The sequence below is a fragment of the Aphelocoma coerulescens genome, chromosome 8, assembly GCF_041296385.1.
Source record: "Aphelocoma coerulescens isolate FSJ_1873_10779 chromosome 8, UR_Acoe_1.0, whole genome shotgun sequence".
In the NCBI taxonomy this organism is placed as follows: Eukaryota; Metazoa; Chordata; class Aves; order Passeriformes; family Corvidae; genus Aphelocoma; species Aphelocoma coerulescens.
In genome coordinates this window covers 9,730,151-9,749,174 of record NC_091022.1, presented here as the reverse complement: position 1 = coordinate 9,749,174, position 19,024 = coordinate 9,730,151, and the positions used below count along the sequence as shown (strand labels likewise).

The following is a 19,024-nucleotide window of genomic DNA, read 5'->3' as shown; positions in this document are numbered from 1 at the left end:
CACTGATGGATTTCCTCTAGAACTCCCCATTTGTAGGATGGGATTGCACACAGGGGTGCTTCCATTACTGCAGCCCTTACACACAGTCAAGGCCTTTCCTGCTTCTCACGCCACCCCACCAGTGAGAAGCTGGGGGTGCACAACAAACTGGGAGGGAACACAGCTGGGACAGGTGACCCAACTGACCCAAGGGATATTCCACATCACATAGCATCATACCCAGCATGGAAAGCTGGGAAAGAAGGAGCAGGGATGTTCAGAGTGATGTCATTTGTCTTCCCAGGTCACTGTTGTGAGTGGTGGAGCCCTGCTTCCCTGGGGATGGCTGAACATCCACCTGCCCATGGGAAAGGGGGAGTGAATTCCTCATTTTGCTTTGCTCTCATGCACAGCTTTTATTTTTTTCTATTAAAACTTCTGTTCTTTATCCCCAACTTGTCTGGCTTTTCCAATTCTCTCCCCCATCCCATGGGGTTTAGCGTGTTGCTGGGAGTGGTGCAAGAATGAGGGGCTGTGTGGGGCTCAGTTGCCAGCTGGGGTGGAACTACAGCAGCCCTTAAACATTTCACCATAACCCATTGGTCAGACAGATTGTGACAGGCAGAAAGCAGTTTAACTTAACTTCTCTCTGGCAGACAGGAGCCTGAATTCCTACAAGCAGTTCTTACAAACAGCACTCACAGATGTCTCAGCTGGCGACACAACAGACAAGATTCCTTGGAAAGGTTCACCTACAGAATTATCCTGGAATTCTGACTAGGCCTGCACACAGAAGCTGGATTTACAATCAGTTAAATGAGCATCAGTGAAAAAACATAAGGCTTTAAAAAAGGCAGTAAAGGCAATTATCATTTTCCGTCTGCCAGTATGAACTCAACGCAAATATTAAGACTTCAGCTGAGCTGACTGTAAAAAAATTCCTGTGTATTTAAGAATTTTTAACTCTTCTGCAGATCAGGAAAGAAAGTCCACATAAATATAGTGTATTTCTCAATAGTGCACTTGTGCTATAAAAAGGAAATCACATGTGGTAGTAACTTTAATCAGGCATTCAATTTCTTAAAGTCTTCAAAAAATAAACAACCATTTTTACTTAGAAATTAAGCACTATAAAATAGAAAAAAACTAATGAAAGCCTGACACTGCAGTCAATATTTATGCAGACATAAGCAGGAATAGTCCAGATCATGAATACTCCAATATAGACACATACTGAAAATCACAATTTATTCTTACCTGCTCAACAGGAAAAAAAAAATAAAGAAATGACAGGCAGCAGCAAAGCTGAATTGTGATTTAGACTAATGTTGCAGCTAGGCATAAAAGTAACAGTTTCATTAATATCATTTTGTACACTAATGACTGCAACAAAAGAATAATAATGCAAGTGAGATTAAAGCCTGTATTTTTCCTGAGACAGGAAAGCAAAATAACTTCTGTCTCTGATTGCTTCTTGGAAAAAAATAAATCAAAGTTCTTGTATTTATCAGTGTTGCTTGTTTTAAGTTAAGAAAGTTTAAAGGAACTGATCTATGTTCTTTAAGAAAATACTGTGCAGCCCCTGAATGAACACACTGGAGCAGATGGAGAAAACAATTATTCAGAGGGAAAAGCCAAGCAACAAAAAAGGCCTAAAGGAAATTTGAGGTGAAAGAGAGATACATGTAGGCAGTCATCCTATTTCCTCATCTGTCTTGTGATTCTCTGAATGAAATGACATTAAAAGCTTTTTCCCTACCAACTCCAAGCACAAATATTTATCATAGTTTTTCAGCTACAGAAACACAAGGTTTAACAAAAAGCAGGTACAGATAGTGAAAATGTTACTTTGGTTTGACAAAACAGTCAGTGTAATTCGGCAGAAGTCATTACTGATCTCCCAAGTGAGAATTAATCATTGATATAATTTATAGATTTGGCTATCATTTAGCCCTGGTACAATTAGTCTTAAATGCCTTAATTTCCACATGTGCATGTATCTTTTTTGTACTGGAAAAGCACAGATAATTCCTGGTAAATAAATACAACTCACAGTCTCACAGTTTAAAGTATTTTAAATAACATACACCAAAGAAACCAAAGCACAAAATCATTCAACAAATTTACTTTCTGCTTTACTTGCATTGAGTGAGCAAGTGGAACCTTCACAGGAGCCAAATTCCATTCACAGTATCAATGATTCTTTTGCAATTGGATCTTCAAAACAGAAAGTGAAGATCAAATGCTTCTGATCAGAGGCATCCTTTAAGCTTCATTGTGAATCATTAAAAAAATTCTTTCTCATGACCTTGAATTTCCCTACTTCGTGCAAGTTAAATATACTTTTTAATGAACTAGAAAATTCTTTCCCCCCCCATCATATTTAAAATGCAGCCATGCTTATATGTTTATATCTCAATATTGCATGTACCTGGGTGTGGTGGGGTGGAGGATTCCCCCAAAAAAGAAAATAATGACCTCTGGAAAAATGTTGGAGTCATTAGTATACCAAATATGACAAATATCAATGGTAACAAATGTCGAAGCTCAAGTCTGGGAGACTCAGCTTGAGCTGATGATCCTTCCTCTGTCTCAATCCATTTTACATATAAATGCAAATACACATCTTCTGAAAACTTGAGACACGTTTGAAATTTTGGCATTTAGCAAGGTACAGAACACAAAGTAAGGCACATGAACACACCACTTACATCAACAGAAATTTGATACCCAGTTTTAAAAAATTATAGAGCTGAAATAAAAAATAGGAAATGACGTTTTTTTCTAAAATGTCCAGTAGCAACAAGATTGATTTACACAGTCACACTATTTCTCTCAGCTTAGACAGCATCCAGGTGAAAGCAGCAGAAGCTGTGTAGGAGTCAGTGGCTTTATCACTCCAATTCCGGCTGGAAATTCCAGCCTCAAGGTCCCAACACCTCCATGAGCCATTTTGTGGGGGGGAAAGAAGCATTTTGGTGATACAACGCTATTTTACTTTGTCTCTCAAAACAAGTAGCAACACAAATCCAATCCTCAACATAACTGGATAAAGAGAAGATTAAAAAACAAAAAAAGAAAAAATAAAGAAAAGAAAAAGAAGAGCATTTGACTTAAAGAAACTAAATTACAACCACTCTTTTGCTGACAAAGTCTGCCTTGCAGAACAGAAAGGAACAAATAAACCAAAAATTTGCAATGTGAAAGAAATAAGTTTGAAAAGAGTCACCAGATAACACAAAGAAAATTCACACAGGAGCACATTGACCAAAAAAAGCATCTAGTTTCCCAAGAATAAACACAATCAAGTTCCTAGAAGGACGCCCCTCGCCCCCCGGCCACCTCATGGGGAGTTCCCGCACCCTCAGTTTCCCACGCCAAGAAAATACTCATGAGGCACCATCCATTCCCGGATTTCCACTTGCCTATCCTTATTTTCAAAGGGAGAAAATTAAACTCACGCTATTTCAAGAATTACGTGCAAAATTTGGGAATTTGGCTTTCTTTTTGTAACTGCGGCACAGGTGAGGGCAGCACCGAAGTCCCTCAGCCGTGAGGGCCGCCAGGATCCCCTCACCTGCTGCGTACCCCTGAGGGCCTGAACCCCTCCAGGTGCGCCACGCTCGCAAAGCTTGCAAAACTTACAGAAAAGCTCCAGGGTACCCAGAAACTCAAGGGGAATTTACACCGTCCTTACCCCCAGGAGCAGCGCCAACGCTGGCGGCCACCTGAGGCTCCGCGGGGTGCGCAGGTGACGCCCCTCGGGCCGGCGGGTGCAGGAGGAGGAGGACGAGGAGGAGGACGAGGAGGAGGACGAGGAGGAGGACGAGGAGGAGCCCGCGGGGCTCCCGGGTTCCGCCGGGCCCGGACCCAGGCAGGGCAGCGGGAGGGAGGGAGCAGAGCGCCGGGAGGGCACCTCCGTGCGCCTTCACACCTTCCAGCTCCCAGATTTACAGCCCTACAGCCGGGCTGCTGTAAGGGATGCTCCGCTGGATCAGAGTTAATCCCTGCCACAAGGGCGCAGGGATTCCGCAGGGTGTGGAAGCCCCCGGCCCCTCACAGGTGTGTGCGGCGCTGAGCGGGCACTGACGAGCCTGAGCAGCCCCAGCTGTGCCCACAGCCGCTCGGTGACACTGCAGGAGGGCCCGGCCTTCCCCAAACCTGCCCGACCTCGGACTGCCCTGAAACAAAACAACGGACAGAAAGATGCAACGAAGGTCTGCCTCTTTTAAAGAGCGTCTTAGATAAAGCTCTCACTATGGCAGCTGGAAAAGTTTCTGTTAAACAGCATGCTATTAACTTCATGAAAACGAGGACACACGCATGGAAAACCTTATCCAACTTCAACAGCTCTGGAATTGGACTATAAATAAAATTCTGTTTGGTTCTCAAAGGTAGAAGAAACCTGCAAAGATAATTTGAGATGCTGCCATACTAGGAAGCCTCATAATGACTTTAATCATCCTAGACAGATACTGGGAATTTTAATTATTATTTAGTAAGATCATAAAATAGTTATTACCATGCTATGGCAACAGTTTGGAAAATTGTAACTGATATTCGCTAAGTAGTTGGGAGTTTTGCTTTTCTTTCCAAAGTCTTCATTATATTTAAGTGAATCTCATCAGCATGATTTTTTGGCTCAAAGACAGGATGGATAATTATGAATTGCTGTCATAACATACCTGAAATCTACAAAAAGCATCTGTTGTGGAAGTGCCCCTAATTTAATAGGACACATATTTACTCAGGAAAAATTGGTTGTAGTTAGTTTCAATATTCCTAATTATGCAGTGAAATCTTTTTTGAACCCACTGGAGCTTTGTGTTTGTCTTCAATGGAAAATGGATTTCACTGATAGTATTGGCAATAATTGTGAACTCTGAGCAGTGACACTGTGGTTGAGCACCTAAAACAGCACCTACAACCTGTATCTCTTCTTCAGAGCTGTTGTTTCATTTGGATATGAGAAAGGCAATGAAAAAAATCTATTTGGTAACAAGAAGTAACAAAATACTGTATACCTTTTAAATATACTGTAAAGGAGCTTTTTAAATTATAGTACTAATTTTGTGCAACCAGGGGATGTATCCAAAGTGTCATGTACTCACAGCACTGGGGCTTGGGCTGTTTCTGTGTAGATTTACTGTCACGAGGCAAGAGGGGACTTATCACCCTTGTCTCCAAAATGCTTGTCCACTTTTCATTGCCATCAAAGGAACTTTTTTCCAGAAGTCTACTGAGCCAGGGGTACTTGAGCTGCAGGCACTCGAATTACCCAATTCCCCATTAAAAGCAGGGAGCTTCACAGGTAAGCCTGACTGTTGAAACACCCAATATTTGCCCAGCACAAAAGTACTGTTAAACACAAGCATCATGTGCTGTGTCAATTTGACCTGCACTTCAAAACCTTTTAAGATTTGCAAGTGTTTCCATCCTCACCTCGTGTCTTCCAATTCTGTGTGAATAACATAAATGTTTCCCTTTTCAGTGTGTTTTAATAGCTTGCTAAAAACTTTCTATAAAAAGAAATAATTGATGTTCCATTCTTAAAATTAAATGGGATGGATGGAAATTAAATGAGCAATTATATGTCACATTAACAAATAAATCTGCATGATATCCATTGGGGTCTTATATGATTTTTACAATGTTATATCAAATTATTCAGCAAAATTTCAGACATAAATGAGTTTTAATGGACATATAGCAAATAAAACTCTTAAATCTAGCACATAGGGAATGGATTACACTCCAGCTTAAATTCTTATTCCTATATAAAACTGTGATACCTCAAAGAAATAGAAGTATCAGTGGTTTGGTTTGTTTTTGTTTTTTTTTCCCTTTTACCCTCCCTTAAATCATATAATGTAGTATTTGTGAAAATCCTGGTTTGACAGTGCCCACAGTGGGATGCTCCCAAGAAAAGGCAAAACTATTACAAGAAGAAAGCAGCAAAGTCACACCCCCAAAACAATGTGCTTTAATAGAGGCTTTAGATGAATCTGCTATTCCCCAAGTGAAACAGATAAAAGGAAGAGTTAAAGCTGAGAGAAACTTGGAATTTTTATTCTCTGGACAATTCCAAGGTAGGACAAAGAAAGAAAATTATTCCAAAGACAGAAAAATAATAGATGGTAACTAATAGAAGCTGCTTTTTTTTTCCCCCAAAGGTGAAAACTTATAATACTGATAAACCTAGCTTTTTTCTCTTACAGGGATTGATATCTTTGGAATGATTTGTAAGAAAACAAAACCACATAAACACATTCCAAAGACCCTGTGTATCAAAAGAAGGAGCTTCTGGATTAATCATTAAATTCAGTGCTGGAACCCAAAACCACACACTTTAAGATAACACTAAAACACCATATCTTTTTTTATCCTACCAACTGAGAAAATCTGTTTTGTTTCACAGAATGCAGATGAGAATTTTGACTTCTATTTTAAAGTCTTTATTTAAGAATAAAACTGTTTATAAGGTCTGATTTATCAGTAGGTCTTATAAACAAAAGGACAAACAATAGCAGATGGTATACAATACTTCAGAGGAAAAACAAAGAGGCTGCTAAGCCTCTAAAAATGGGGCAGAATTTTTTTTCAGATACTTCTAAGGAAGCATTTTAATGCTTTTATAACTTGTGTGGGCTTTGTTCCATATATTCCTTGTGCAACTCTCCTCTTCAAAATGTACTTCAAAGTCAGCTGGTGTCAGTACACTGAGAGGTTTTTTTATAAGTCTTTTTTTCCCCTTGTGCTTTAGCTCATTTCCTGCCTTCCTTGTCATCTTCTGTCACACTACCTGCCCTCCTGAACACTTCAGCTGACAGTTCATCATTATCTTTGTTTATCTGTCCTAACTAACTGGCATTCCAACAGCTGTGAATAAAGGGATCTCTGTTATCAATTTCTGCACAGCTAATTGCTGTGTTCTTTGTGCACATCAAGTTGCACACACAAATATAACCTCCAAAATTCCAATTTTTAGCATGGACACCTTTATTGAGATGGGGACAGAAGTAAGTATTACATATGGTTCAGATATGCTGTTAAACACTGTGGGAGGCTCTCAGTCCACTGCTGCTTTAATCACTTGTCACTGAAATTATAATAGTAGCAAGCAAGTAAAAAGCTCTTTCATCTTTCTGGAGAGCTAAAATAGCTTTTCAATGCTACTTTTGGATCACTCAGATGGAACTATCCAGGTCTCTCCAGCCTTGCTGAGAGACAGATTTCCTGTACAACATAAGAACATGTTACTTTCCATTGCTCCAAATGTATGCTCAGAAATGAACATTCTCCTAGAATTCTGTCAGAAACTCTGAGCCTAATAGTTAAGGGATGCTAGATAGATGGAAAGAAAAATATTTAAGACACTTTTTTTTACCATGTAAAGATAAGATATTATATATAAAATTGTGACTCTGCAAAAGGTCTTTTTGATATGGTTTCAAAGTCAAGAATATTTCAGTCTTTTTACAACATTTGAATAAAATTCATATAAGTCGGAAGAGTAAAAGAGATATGACTTATATACAGTAGCAAAACCAAAGTATTTTTGATAATCTATATTTACATTAGACAAACTGAACTAGAGAGAAGGTCAAGAGGTAAACTAAAAATAGTACACTGAGCAAGCAGCAAAAGACCTTAGAGAGAAAATTAACAAGAAATTGCAAAGCTACATTTCCCAAATACTGTTTTGTAAGTGGTGCAGGTACTCAAAATTTCCAGGTTCTCTTTTATGTTTTGCATTTGAATGTCAGGATTTTGCTCAAATGGAGAAGTGAATATCTCCAAAGTGAATGGAGAGGGCTGTTTCACATGGCACATTTTCTGGTGCTTGCTCATTAGGAAGGTTTCTTCAGTTAAAAGTAGTGAGACCTGATGGAACTTTGTCTGGAAAACCTCTCCTAATCCACTGCTCACCACTGAAAGAAAGTGGGTAACAAGGCATCCCCACAGAAAAGGGAAAAATGTAACTGATCAGAATTACATTTACTTAGATTGACAGATCTGGATCAAACACACAAGGAATGAAGGCTCCACAAAACAGAGAGGGAATAAAGATGCCAGAAGAAAAAAAAAAAAAAAAAAAAAAGAAAGAAAAAAAGAGAAAAAAGGATTAGGAAAACGTGAAGTTCTCAGTCATGCACACCTCACTTTACAAATCTGTGGAACTTCATTCAGAGGGTAGAAACATAAAAACTAAGAGAAGGATTATGATGCTCAGAAAAATTCAGAACTTCTAATATAGGCAAGGAGGGGCAGGCACGGGCAGTCTCCACCTGACAAGTGTTCAGATGACGCACAACCCAGAATAGCTCTGTTAAGCTGCAGTCAAAACAGATGTTATCTCTAGATAACTGAGTGAAATCTAGCAGGGAACAAAGGCAGGCGTATTCAAGTTTGAAGCATTCCTTTTCCACTTCCCTCAGAAACATCAGAGGACCATATTTTAGACTGAACCTCTTGTGCTTTACCATTGTATGTATTTTTGCCTCACTGACATGTCCTTCTTCCTGGATTAATATTTTTTCTGCTTATCATTCTCCGCAATGACAACCTAAGTCACAGTCGTCCTGTAAATAATGTTTAATACTTGATGTCATTTAAAAATTCAAGTATAAATCACCTGCATAAATTAACTTCTGAAGTTATCTTTTGGACCAGTCTTTTGGACCAGGATTTGGCTGCAGATTTGTAGTCCTTTCTTCTATGTTCTTTATCCCAGTGCACCATGATTATTAATCAGTGTGACATTGTTTTTGTGACTGAATTCTTGCCTTTTTCCTGTAACACACATTCTCCCATCCCAGTCATTTTTATTTCCTTTCAAGATCTCTCACTACAACATCTCATCGTGCTCATTTATTTACTTAATTGGCATTCACATAACTTTCAGTAACGTGATCTATTCATTTTATTGATTTTTGCTAGGCTGCATTGCTGTGTCTGTTGTAAGCATTGATTTGAATACCTGGACACAACCTTGAAAGCTTTCAATTTGTAGACTAAACTACCAGCTCCTTCCTGCATTTTCTTCCCATTAATTGAAAAATTTGCATTTTGCTTTAATAAGAAGACAAAAATCACAAACCACATGCCTTTACTGTTTCAATCACACTTTAAGCATTCCAATACCCATAAATACAAGTCATCTAATGCACATTCTGTTAAGCTTGACTTTGTTACTTTCTTGCATGACTTTGTTTTATTTTTCAACTCCAATTCACATCAAATAACACCTCACTCCTTGAAAAAAGACAGTGAATTTGCCATCTGTCTTTTATGAGTCCACAATCATCAAAATAACAGGAAAACTATAGGGTATGAGAAGTTTAGTGACTTTTTCTTCCTCTCCAGACCTGACTGAATGGAAATTGATATTTTTTTCCATCAACTCTGTCTCCATACAAAAATGATATATAGCTACTACAGGTTCATGACAGATCAGGACACCCATTGACCATTATCAGCTAATATCTAGGAGTAATTCTAACTCTGAAAACTGATATAAGCAATAAGTTTATACTCTTATGAAACAGAATTATTTGTCTGCATCTGTCAAATTACATAAGTATGGCATTTTCCCTTTTTTAAATTCATTATCTCAGATCTTCTTAATTAGAATCATGAACTAAGATACAATCACTGTTAAATGTGCAAACAACCTGAAGGGACCAGGGAGTTAATGCTGCCAACAGTGATGTAATTTGACCAAGTTCACCAGATCAGAAGAACCTTCTTTATCTTGAGAGCCCACATTAAGGAAAAGTTGCATATTACACTAAAACTCATAGCACATTAAAACTCAACAGAATTTTCTCTGCAAAACAATAAATACAAAATCTCCCAGTAATATTTTAGATGTGCCTCAGAAAAGAGAATGGCACCTGAAATGAAATGGCAAGGCTCTAGGAAAAAAGAATCCCTGTCTCTTACAAGCACTGAAAACCACTATAACTCAGGTTGAACTAAAGTGCACAGCACAACCTAATGTAAAACTGGGGCATTCTTTCCCCCACTCTGATATAACTCAAGCAGAGCAGGTAACACTGAGAAAGAGAAGCTCACATAAATCTTTATTAGGGTATCCTTTGTATTCTGCCTGTTGTGACCCCACAACATAACTGTTCACGCAGTCTTCCACTCATTCAGTCAGGAAATCCTTTAGGAACTGTTTTGGTTTTCTGCTTTTTCTTTTTTTCAGGAAGGACAAATACCCAGCATGAATGTGGGTGCACTTTGTAAGGTTAAGAAAACCTATGCCACACTAAAACCTGCTAAACTGAAATAACAAAACTAGACAAAAAGAACAGGTGAGAATCTTGGGCTGTGTAAAGCAAACAGGAGGAAGTTCAGCTTTGTCTCTGAATAAAAGTGTGTGTTTTCAGCAGGGTAACAAATGCACAGGAAAGGCTTGGATGGGCTGTGATATCACTGTCTCATCAATCCTTGCAAAGCTGAAAGGGCAATAGCACGGAGATGGATGAAAGAGCCTGTGCTGTTTGCAGTTCCCGTGTCTGCTCCACACAGCACAGAGTAATAAGTATGTTTTTGAAACAAAACATTTTAAGAAAGCTATTTCATTTCTTTCTGCAGCCTGCTCTCTGTATTGCCTCAGGGACATGTTATCTGAAGATTATTTTCCAGTTGTCTTTGTTGTTGTTGCCAAAAGGCCTCAAAGAATGAAAAGGTGCTTTTCAGTGATAGGAAAGATATTCTGTGAGGGCATCACAGGCTCACTGGCCATTTATTGTTACTCTTTCTCTCTTTGCTTTAGGTTTTACAGCCCTTCTCAGGAAGTTGCATTTGAAAGCATTTTTAAAGATACTAAATGTGCTTATGAGAGTTTTACTTTATACAAGTGAAGCCAAGAAGAAAACAGATTTTTTGGGGTTGCTTAGCACAACTGTATGATTGTGACTTCACCTAAACCTGGAAATCCTTACATTAATTGCACTGGATTTTGAATTAAGCCCTAAGGAAACACGGATTTCATTAATGAGCCAAAAATAGCCATACACTTCAAAGCATTTACTGGTTCCTTTTCCACTTTTCAGATACTCAGATTCTCTACCTGTTTCTGTTGTTGTGTAATAGCTTGACTTTGGTGTGGATTGCAAGGAGACTCTCATAAGGTTATTAACTCATTCTCTCTCTTTCCCTCTAACTCAAATAATGTAGAAAGCAATTAATTATTAAAACAGTCAATTAGCTCACAATATATGCAGTGAAATAGTGGCAATTTTGCAATGATTGAGGGAGAGTTAGAACCGTTGTCTACTAATATTTCTCTATGATAATCTTCAAGTGCTAGCAAATATCAGTGAAGTCTCTGGTAAAAACCACTCTAGTCACACACACACAAAAACCTTCTATTTTAAAGGCCATGCTATAAAATACATTAAGGAGAACTCATGTTGTGACTGAGAGACCTACAGGACAAAACTGAAGAGAATGACTCACCAACGGCTGCTCACAATTGGCTGTGCTCAGTTATCTCTGACCAAACCTGGTCAAACCCAGATCTGTTTGTTGTGTCACTGCTCACTGATGGCCCCTCCTGCCTTGGGACAGTTTCTCGTGCAGCAATTCCTATCACATTGCTGGAGAAGTGGAGAGAACAGTAAAAATGAAAGGGTGTATCACCAACTCCAACTCTGATACAACTATGCTGGCCTCATTAATTCCCACTTTATTAAGTAAAATTAGGATCAGATCACTGATCTTATATAGAACAAAGAAAATTTTCTATATATTTGTTTCACTGGGATTAACTTAGATCTTTAAAACATGGTATTTTTCAGTAGAGTGATTCATGGAAGACTTGGAAATAAAGTTAGGGGGAGGGTGAATGAAACCTTGAGACGCCAATTAAGTTCTCTGAACTCCACTGAGGTCATTGGGAATGCAGTGGAGGCTTAATCTTGATTTGGCCTGGCTCAACCATTATTTTTTATCTTTACCAATTCTCATCTTTTACATCTCTAGAAGGGGTTTGCCAGCTGCTGCCTATACAGCTGTTGTACTACATAAGCTGGTATAGGACAGAGGACAATTATTCATTTAAATAGGTCTATTAATCCTTATAGTTTGTCATTTGGCATATAAAATGGGCTTGTATTCATTTTTTTCTGTGTGAAGTAGGCATTTAAAAATCTTTCACTGTCAAACAAGCCTGTTACACAGCCAGTGCAATCTTTAATGCTGTTTATTTATCAAACTTAATGTAATAGGATTCCTTGACATGGTACACTGATGAAGGAGTGAGGTTCATTTTCAGAATGCTGAAATAAAGCAAACATTTGGTAGCTGATACTCTTCACGCTTTCTGTAATGCACAAATATATGTACTGCCTCCACGTGCAATAATTTCTCGAGCAGCCCACAGATTTTGTGAAATGCAATGAAAAAGCTTGCTGTAAGACCTGTTAATCACTGAAAAGTGATCTTGCAAGCTACAGCTGTGGTCCAGTGATTCACAGATGTGGCTATAAACCACATGACAGATGAGCTCAGTTCTTGCTGTGTAAGAAGTATTAGCAACTCCTGGATTTAGGTAAAATGGTGTATTATATATCATAACTAAGAGACTGGTATGTGAAAACAATTCCCTTGTGCAATGATATGCAGCTGCTCTCAGTTTCCAGAGAAAACGAGATCTTTTTCAGCTCATACTGCAATAAAAAACAAACCAACTATAATTCGCAAGTTGATGGTTTGGGGTTTTTTTTACGGAGAGAACAAAAAGTATTACAAATCATGGTTACCAGTACACAAAACTTTAAATGTTCTGTATGATAAATATTTACTGTAGGTTGTACATCTAAGACCTGAAAGTGCACTTTTTCTATTTGCCAGGTGCGATTACTTGCTACGTACTAAAGCACACAAACAAAGGCACAAAACCCATTTACCCAGTGTTAAGTACATTAACTTTTGACATTCAAAAATAAGATGCCTGTCCAACCTCTTTCTTTCCCAAGCTTAGCATCCTCTATCTTGTAACTTGAGTGTTGTTGTTAGAGAGATGCAAAGCCTTCAGGTGAAATTCCAGAGCACTGTTCAATCAACAGACATATTAAAATAAAAAAAGAACATAATGTTACCGCAGTGTACACCCTCACACAAGGAATCAGGATATTTCTCAAGTGCTGTTGTTAGAAAAGCAGAATTGCAGTGTTTTTATGGATATAGTGACTTTGCAAGAACGGACACAATGTTTTATAGTGTTCCCATCAAATGGCCTTTCCACTTGTAACACAACTCATTAGGGAATGAGCAGATTCATAAACCAGAATTTTACAAAAGGCAGGTGCAAAGCCAAAGTACAGAAGTGTTTTTTATATTTGTGCAGTATTTATAGTAAATCCCAGAAATGCAAAGCAAAAATGGTCATGACAGGAGCAAGTTCTTTAAACATTGGACAAATCATGAGCAGATCCATCCACCATTCCCCCTTTTTGCAAAGTATTAGCATGGGCAGAAAACAACTCTGTAGGTAGCCAGTCCCTTTCCGTAGTGATTTGGCCAAAAGATGAATGGTGATCTAACCAACAGCGAACAAAAAAAAGCTCTGGGGTTTTTTTTATAGAAACATACTCATGGGAGAAAATATAACTTTATCTTTTCTACCTGAAAATGAGTGAGAGAAAAGCAGGCTTTGCCCAGATAAGCCTGGTGATACAGCATTAGGCTGGGTCTTAAGCAGGCACAGGTGGAATCTGAATGTGCCCATCTCACCTGCCAGGAGAAAAATCAAACACTAACAACCAGTACAGACAGGAGAGCACTGGCTCTCTGAAATAACTCAGCAGATCTAACTCACCCCACATCCCTCTTCTAGACCTGGCCATTGAAACAGAGAAGGAGTTATTGGACAAATTACTTTTTCTCCAAACCCCAGGCTTTCTCCAGAAATGGAAGCATTTTTTTCCCCAGTCAGCCCTATCTGAGAACATCAACATATGGAGCGTGTTAGACATAAGGGAGAGTGCAATATGTTTTGAGAAAATTCACAGTTTTCTAACGTAGATAATGTCAGCAGAAATTTCTTTATTTGCACTGTGTATTATCAAAGCCAAGAGAAAAAAGTTATTAAAAAAAACCCAATAAAAATGTACTTTTGTAGAACATGCAAGAATGAAAATTTGGGAAGACAAGTAAATATTTGGAGAAGAACCAAATGCCATTTCTAAATATTTAAACTTTAATTGAGTTTAAGATGTTGAAGTAAGCCTTTTCTTAAGATGTATGTCCCTAATGAACATCATTTAAGAAGAAGTCAGGGACAAGGTTTGGTTTTTGTCAATCCTAACTCTAAAACATACACACAGAAAAGCACATGCATGCAGGATCTTTAATAGAAAGTAAGGATAAATAAATTTTAAAAGGCTGTTCAGAATGCCTACAGTATATTTAATCCATCAAATGAATCTAATTGTGTTTCTGTGAACCTTAAGGAAAAAAAATATAAATAGAATCCCCTGTAGGTGTGAGCTATAATATCTGTGTCTTCTCTTACCTCCATCTTCTCTTCATTTCTCTCTCTATAGCTGGGAATTGCACCATAGCCTTGTCCTGCTCATCCTGAAATCAACAGAAAATTTGATGTTAGACCTGCCAAAACATCATGACTGGAATATATCATATGTCAGTGATTGGGGGTTCTTGGGGGTACATCATGAAAGAATCCAGAAGGAACAAGAATTTCGAATGTGTGGCATCCCTCCCTTGAAAATGCCTTTTGGTGGCAGTGCTGACCACAGAGCAACAAGGTGTCATTCATCATCCCTCCTGCAAATAAATACAGCCAACGAGTCTAACAAAGAAATGGAGCTTCAAAGTCTTGAGAAAAACTATGAACAAAGAGTTAATGAGAATATAATGTCCTTCAGGACTCTGGGAAAACAGAAATAGAGGCTTTTAAATCCTCTAGTTTAAGGTCTTTGCATTGTCCCTTTATTTATCTCTATATATTTTCATACAAAATGAAACAATGCTGGGAGAGAAGTACATGGAGTCCTGATTTCACAGTCATGGTGTTCTGCTAAAAAGAAGGCCCATCAAAACAAACAAACAAAAAAACCAAACAAAACAAACAAAAGGTTTATCTCTAAACTGATGTTTCATTTTGCTAATTACTACAACAAAATAATAAAAAGACTTTAAATTCTGGATTCTTTAAAAAACCCCCATATCTCAATACTAACTACTAGTACTAATAGAGATGAAACATTTGCACTGGACTATGAACTAAAATGGAACTTTTAATTCATTGTCCTCTCTTTCATAGCAAAAATTATTTAGAATTATTTCTATCATAAGAGACTCCTCATCTGCCACAATTCTAACTGAGAACAGAATCAAATAATGTTTTTAAGGTGTTTTTCAATTTCTCTCCCAATTTCAGATTAAATTATGAGGAATAGAGGGACTTTTTTTTTAATAACCAGGAATTTCCAAATGAAATAAAAGAGTATGATGTGAACTCTGTGAAAGTTCATATTAGTCCCAATTAAAGACATTAGTTAGCCTATAGAAAAAGAAAAATAAATCAGAGCTTCACAGCAAATATAGAAACAAGGTGTTATCTTCTAGTTTCAATATCCATAAAACTAAACCATCAATACCTCAGGTCCCAGTAGTAGCTCATAATTACATTTTCTAAATTTGTTGTTTTGTCCTGCAGCAGTGCCATAGCAACCCAGCTGAAGAAAAAGCAGAATTGACGATAAGGCAAGGCTTGTGAAGGAAGGCTGGTGGTGCAGTGGCTGACATCAGTCATTTATTTGGCACACAGACTCTGTGAAGACAATCAGATTTCACTTGTTCAAATTGCCCAGAAGATGTTTGGTGCCTTGGCTTAGAAATACATTGTTCACCTGAAGCTGGTTTTAGCTCAGCAGGTTTCTATCCCAGAATGATCAGAGCAGAGCAGAGCTCCTGTGATTGCTCTGAGCACTGATTGCTGCTGCTCTGGAGCCCTTTCAGAACAAGAGTATCTGGTTTAATTTGGGACGTTCGTGGGTTTCCTTATTTCATCAGTTTTTAAAGTGTTTATTCACTTAAATCTGAAGCATCTAGCATGTTTTCCCTCTAAGCTGGTTATTTCCCTTTTGATTGATTGGCTTATCTAAATTACTAACAGCCTCTATATTATTTCCCTTAAAAGTGGTCTACAACAGATATCAACAGCTATTAAAAATATAGAGAATCTCCTTTGAAATGGTACTCAGTTATTGTTTTATAGGCCTGGATTTGGATTCATAGCACATTCCAAATAAACAAACTGCAAGTTACTGTCTGCAGCAGGCAGATATCAGATTCTGTTTAAATACAGTATAAAGTGAAATATAATATTATGAGCTCAAGAAAATAAATAAAATAAATATATAAAATTAATTAAAAGCAGCAGCTACTATATATGAACACTTTTTAACAAACCATTATATAACTATATTATGTTATTGGATTGCAGTCATGTTATGAAATAAAATGTATTTAATCCTAAAACCCAATCAAGTTATCATACATAAGCCCAGGAATGTTAAGAGGATCTCAATATTCTCTCCTTGACACTTTCTCTTAATTAGGCTCCTTTTTCACTACAATTCCAGAAAAGCATTCAAAGAAAATCATCATGATATTATGAGATGTCACACAAGGGACAGGGAGATTCTGCAAATTATTCCTTGAGAAGGAAAACAAAATGTGTTTCTGTCAAAATTACGTGTTTTCTCATGCAGTGCAGGCTTCCAAAGATGAGCTATACCCAGGAAGCATTAATGTGGAATCTGAAATGCAGAAACTCCAGTAACTATGGACAACTCCCAGGTGGCCTCTTGACAAAATTTCTTGATGAGTATACAGAGTGCATCCAATTTGGATTTGTACTTTAGCCCTTGGGAAAGTCATTATGTATATAAGGGAAAAACAATTCTCAAGTTTAACGAGCAGGAAGACACTAACAAAAAAACCCTGCTAAATCTGACCGTGTGTTTGTGTTCTAAGTGACTAATAGAGGGAAATGAGCTAATTCAGGGAGAAAGATTGTGTCTGCCAGCCTTATCTCTAACACCGGGTGGGAGCAATGGCTGCAGCTCCTCTTTCCTCTTTTTCCAGGGTAACTCTTGAGAGAACTCTGATTCAGACCTTGATAAAGTCCACTAAAACCAGTCCTCAGGGATTGCTTGTTTTCCTTAACATCACTGTTTACACGTGTTTGCCTGCTCCTGAACACTTTTCTCATCACTGCAATCCTAAATCCACTCCTAACACACACTATCCTCTGACCAGTTACTCTGTACCAGCACCTTTCTGCCTCCAGTTTTGGCAAAACTCCTCCTCACATCTCATGATGTCTGTCATCACCCAGCTGAAAAAAGACACCTCAGCTTTAACATAAAAGCACTTACAAGTATGAGTTTTGCAGAAAAGGGTTTATGGATAATTTTAGTCCCCAATCCATTAGGAACTGTGTCTAATGTCACTGCATGTGTGCCTTTCCTGCCTGGCTGTTCTGTTTCTTTATTATTTTACTGCAAAATCTTTGACTCATAAAATGTATCATGAAAAACTAAAAACATCACTCTCTATAAAACACTGCTGTGGTTTCAGCCTGACCTGCCTTCCTAGGTCAGTGGTTAATTTCCCCTCTTCAAGCAAAGTACTTTTAATAGTGCATCTCTGGTAATTTTCTATTCCACTCTCTTACATGATCTATCCACATTTTGAGTCTTTCTCCAAAATTTTTTTGTGGCTGCTAATAGAATTATTCATTAGCAGGAACAACATTTTCCAAATAACCATCTCATAATGTGTGCCCAAATTCATATTTAAACACACATAGTTGACCTGATTTTTTCCCCAATACCTACACAATGAGGGAAAATGCTTTATCTGAAAAAAAAAGCATCCAGCTCATTTTAAAACCTAGCAATCATTTTCACTGCATTCTCTTCAGTGTTCATGGAAGAGCAAATATTTGAAAAAGCAGAGTAGCCTCAAAAAAAATTACTATTTTGATAGGTGATGCATACTTTTCTACAATTTAGTCAGTAAAAACATAGCAGCACTTGAAATAAGTTAGCTCTTCTGAACTACAGGAGCAGATAATAAGATACATGGAATATCTATGAACAAAATCTCAGTTGTTTCTAATCTGTTCTTTTTCACTAAGTAATTTCTATGGAAACCCATGTTGAACAAATAAAATTGCCTATAACCTACTGTTTTGGTGGGGATAAATAAATTAAAATTATATTTCAGAAGTGCTTATCTTCTTATTTGCAACAGAGGCTTGATCCTATTGTAATGGGATACTAAAGCCAAGCAGAGATGAGTGGAATGGATGGGCTTGCTCCAGGTACACACCTGCTGGAAACTGTTGGTAAAGACTGACAGAAATGCATACATTTAAAAAAAAAACCTAAATGAACAAGTAACCTGAAAATCAATTTTGTTCTCTATTTTCCCTTTTCTTAGTAGCCACAAAAATATTTGCATCATTTTAGCTTACAGATGCTTGGCTTGCTGTGGCCTTTCAGGGAGAACAGTGGAAGTAGCAGGTTTCTTTACATGCAGAAACAGCATGTAAAGAATTTAGTGAAAATTCTAAGGTTCTAAACCCCTTGATTTTCTGTTCTTTATTCCAGATTTTATCTCCTTTATTCCAGATTTGAAGAAAGCATGCTGCTGAAGCACAAAGACAAATGACGTCCCACCTTATGCAGAAGTTTTACAAAACAAACAGAGAAATCTGAGTGGATCATAAATATGTAAAAAACCCCTACATAATTTGTTTGCTTTTGAGACATGTCCTATATCAGAAGCACATCTGCCAGAATTGAGGACTTTGGGTATAGGGTTCAGGGGAAGTGTGTGCTGGTAAAGGAAACCTTTGTTATTCTGGAATGACAGACTGGAAGTCAGGATGCCAATCATTAGAGGATAACAGATGTCTCCAATTGTCTGCCGGCTCTTTATTTGGAATTTAGTGTATTCCAGAGATGGCCAGGAATATCAACAGATAACACCT

At 37.8% G+C, this 19,024-nt stretch overlaps 1 long non-coding RNA gene across 2 annotated transcripts; it reads right to left on the bottom strand.

Annotated features, from left to right (window-relative positions):
• Positions 1–1,254: 1,254 nt before the first annotated feature.
• On the bottom strand, positions 1,255–15,834 carry LOC138114260 (uncharacterized). 2 transcript variants are annotated; one of them, XR_011152551.1, is made up of 4 exons: positions 15,618–15,834; positions 14,510–14,574; positions 11,452–11,591; positions 1,255–4,160 (listed from the first exon to the last, which is right to left on the bottom strand). It is a non-coding gene; the product is annotated as an uncharacterized lncRNA (long non-coding RNA). The 2 variants fall into 2 exon arrangements; XR_011152552.1 differs by lacking the exon at positions 1,255–4,160 and adding an exon at positions 8,491–8,561.
• Between the last annotated feature and the right edge of the window lie 3,190 nt (positions 15,835–19,024).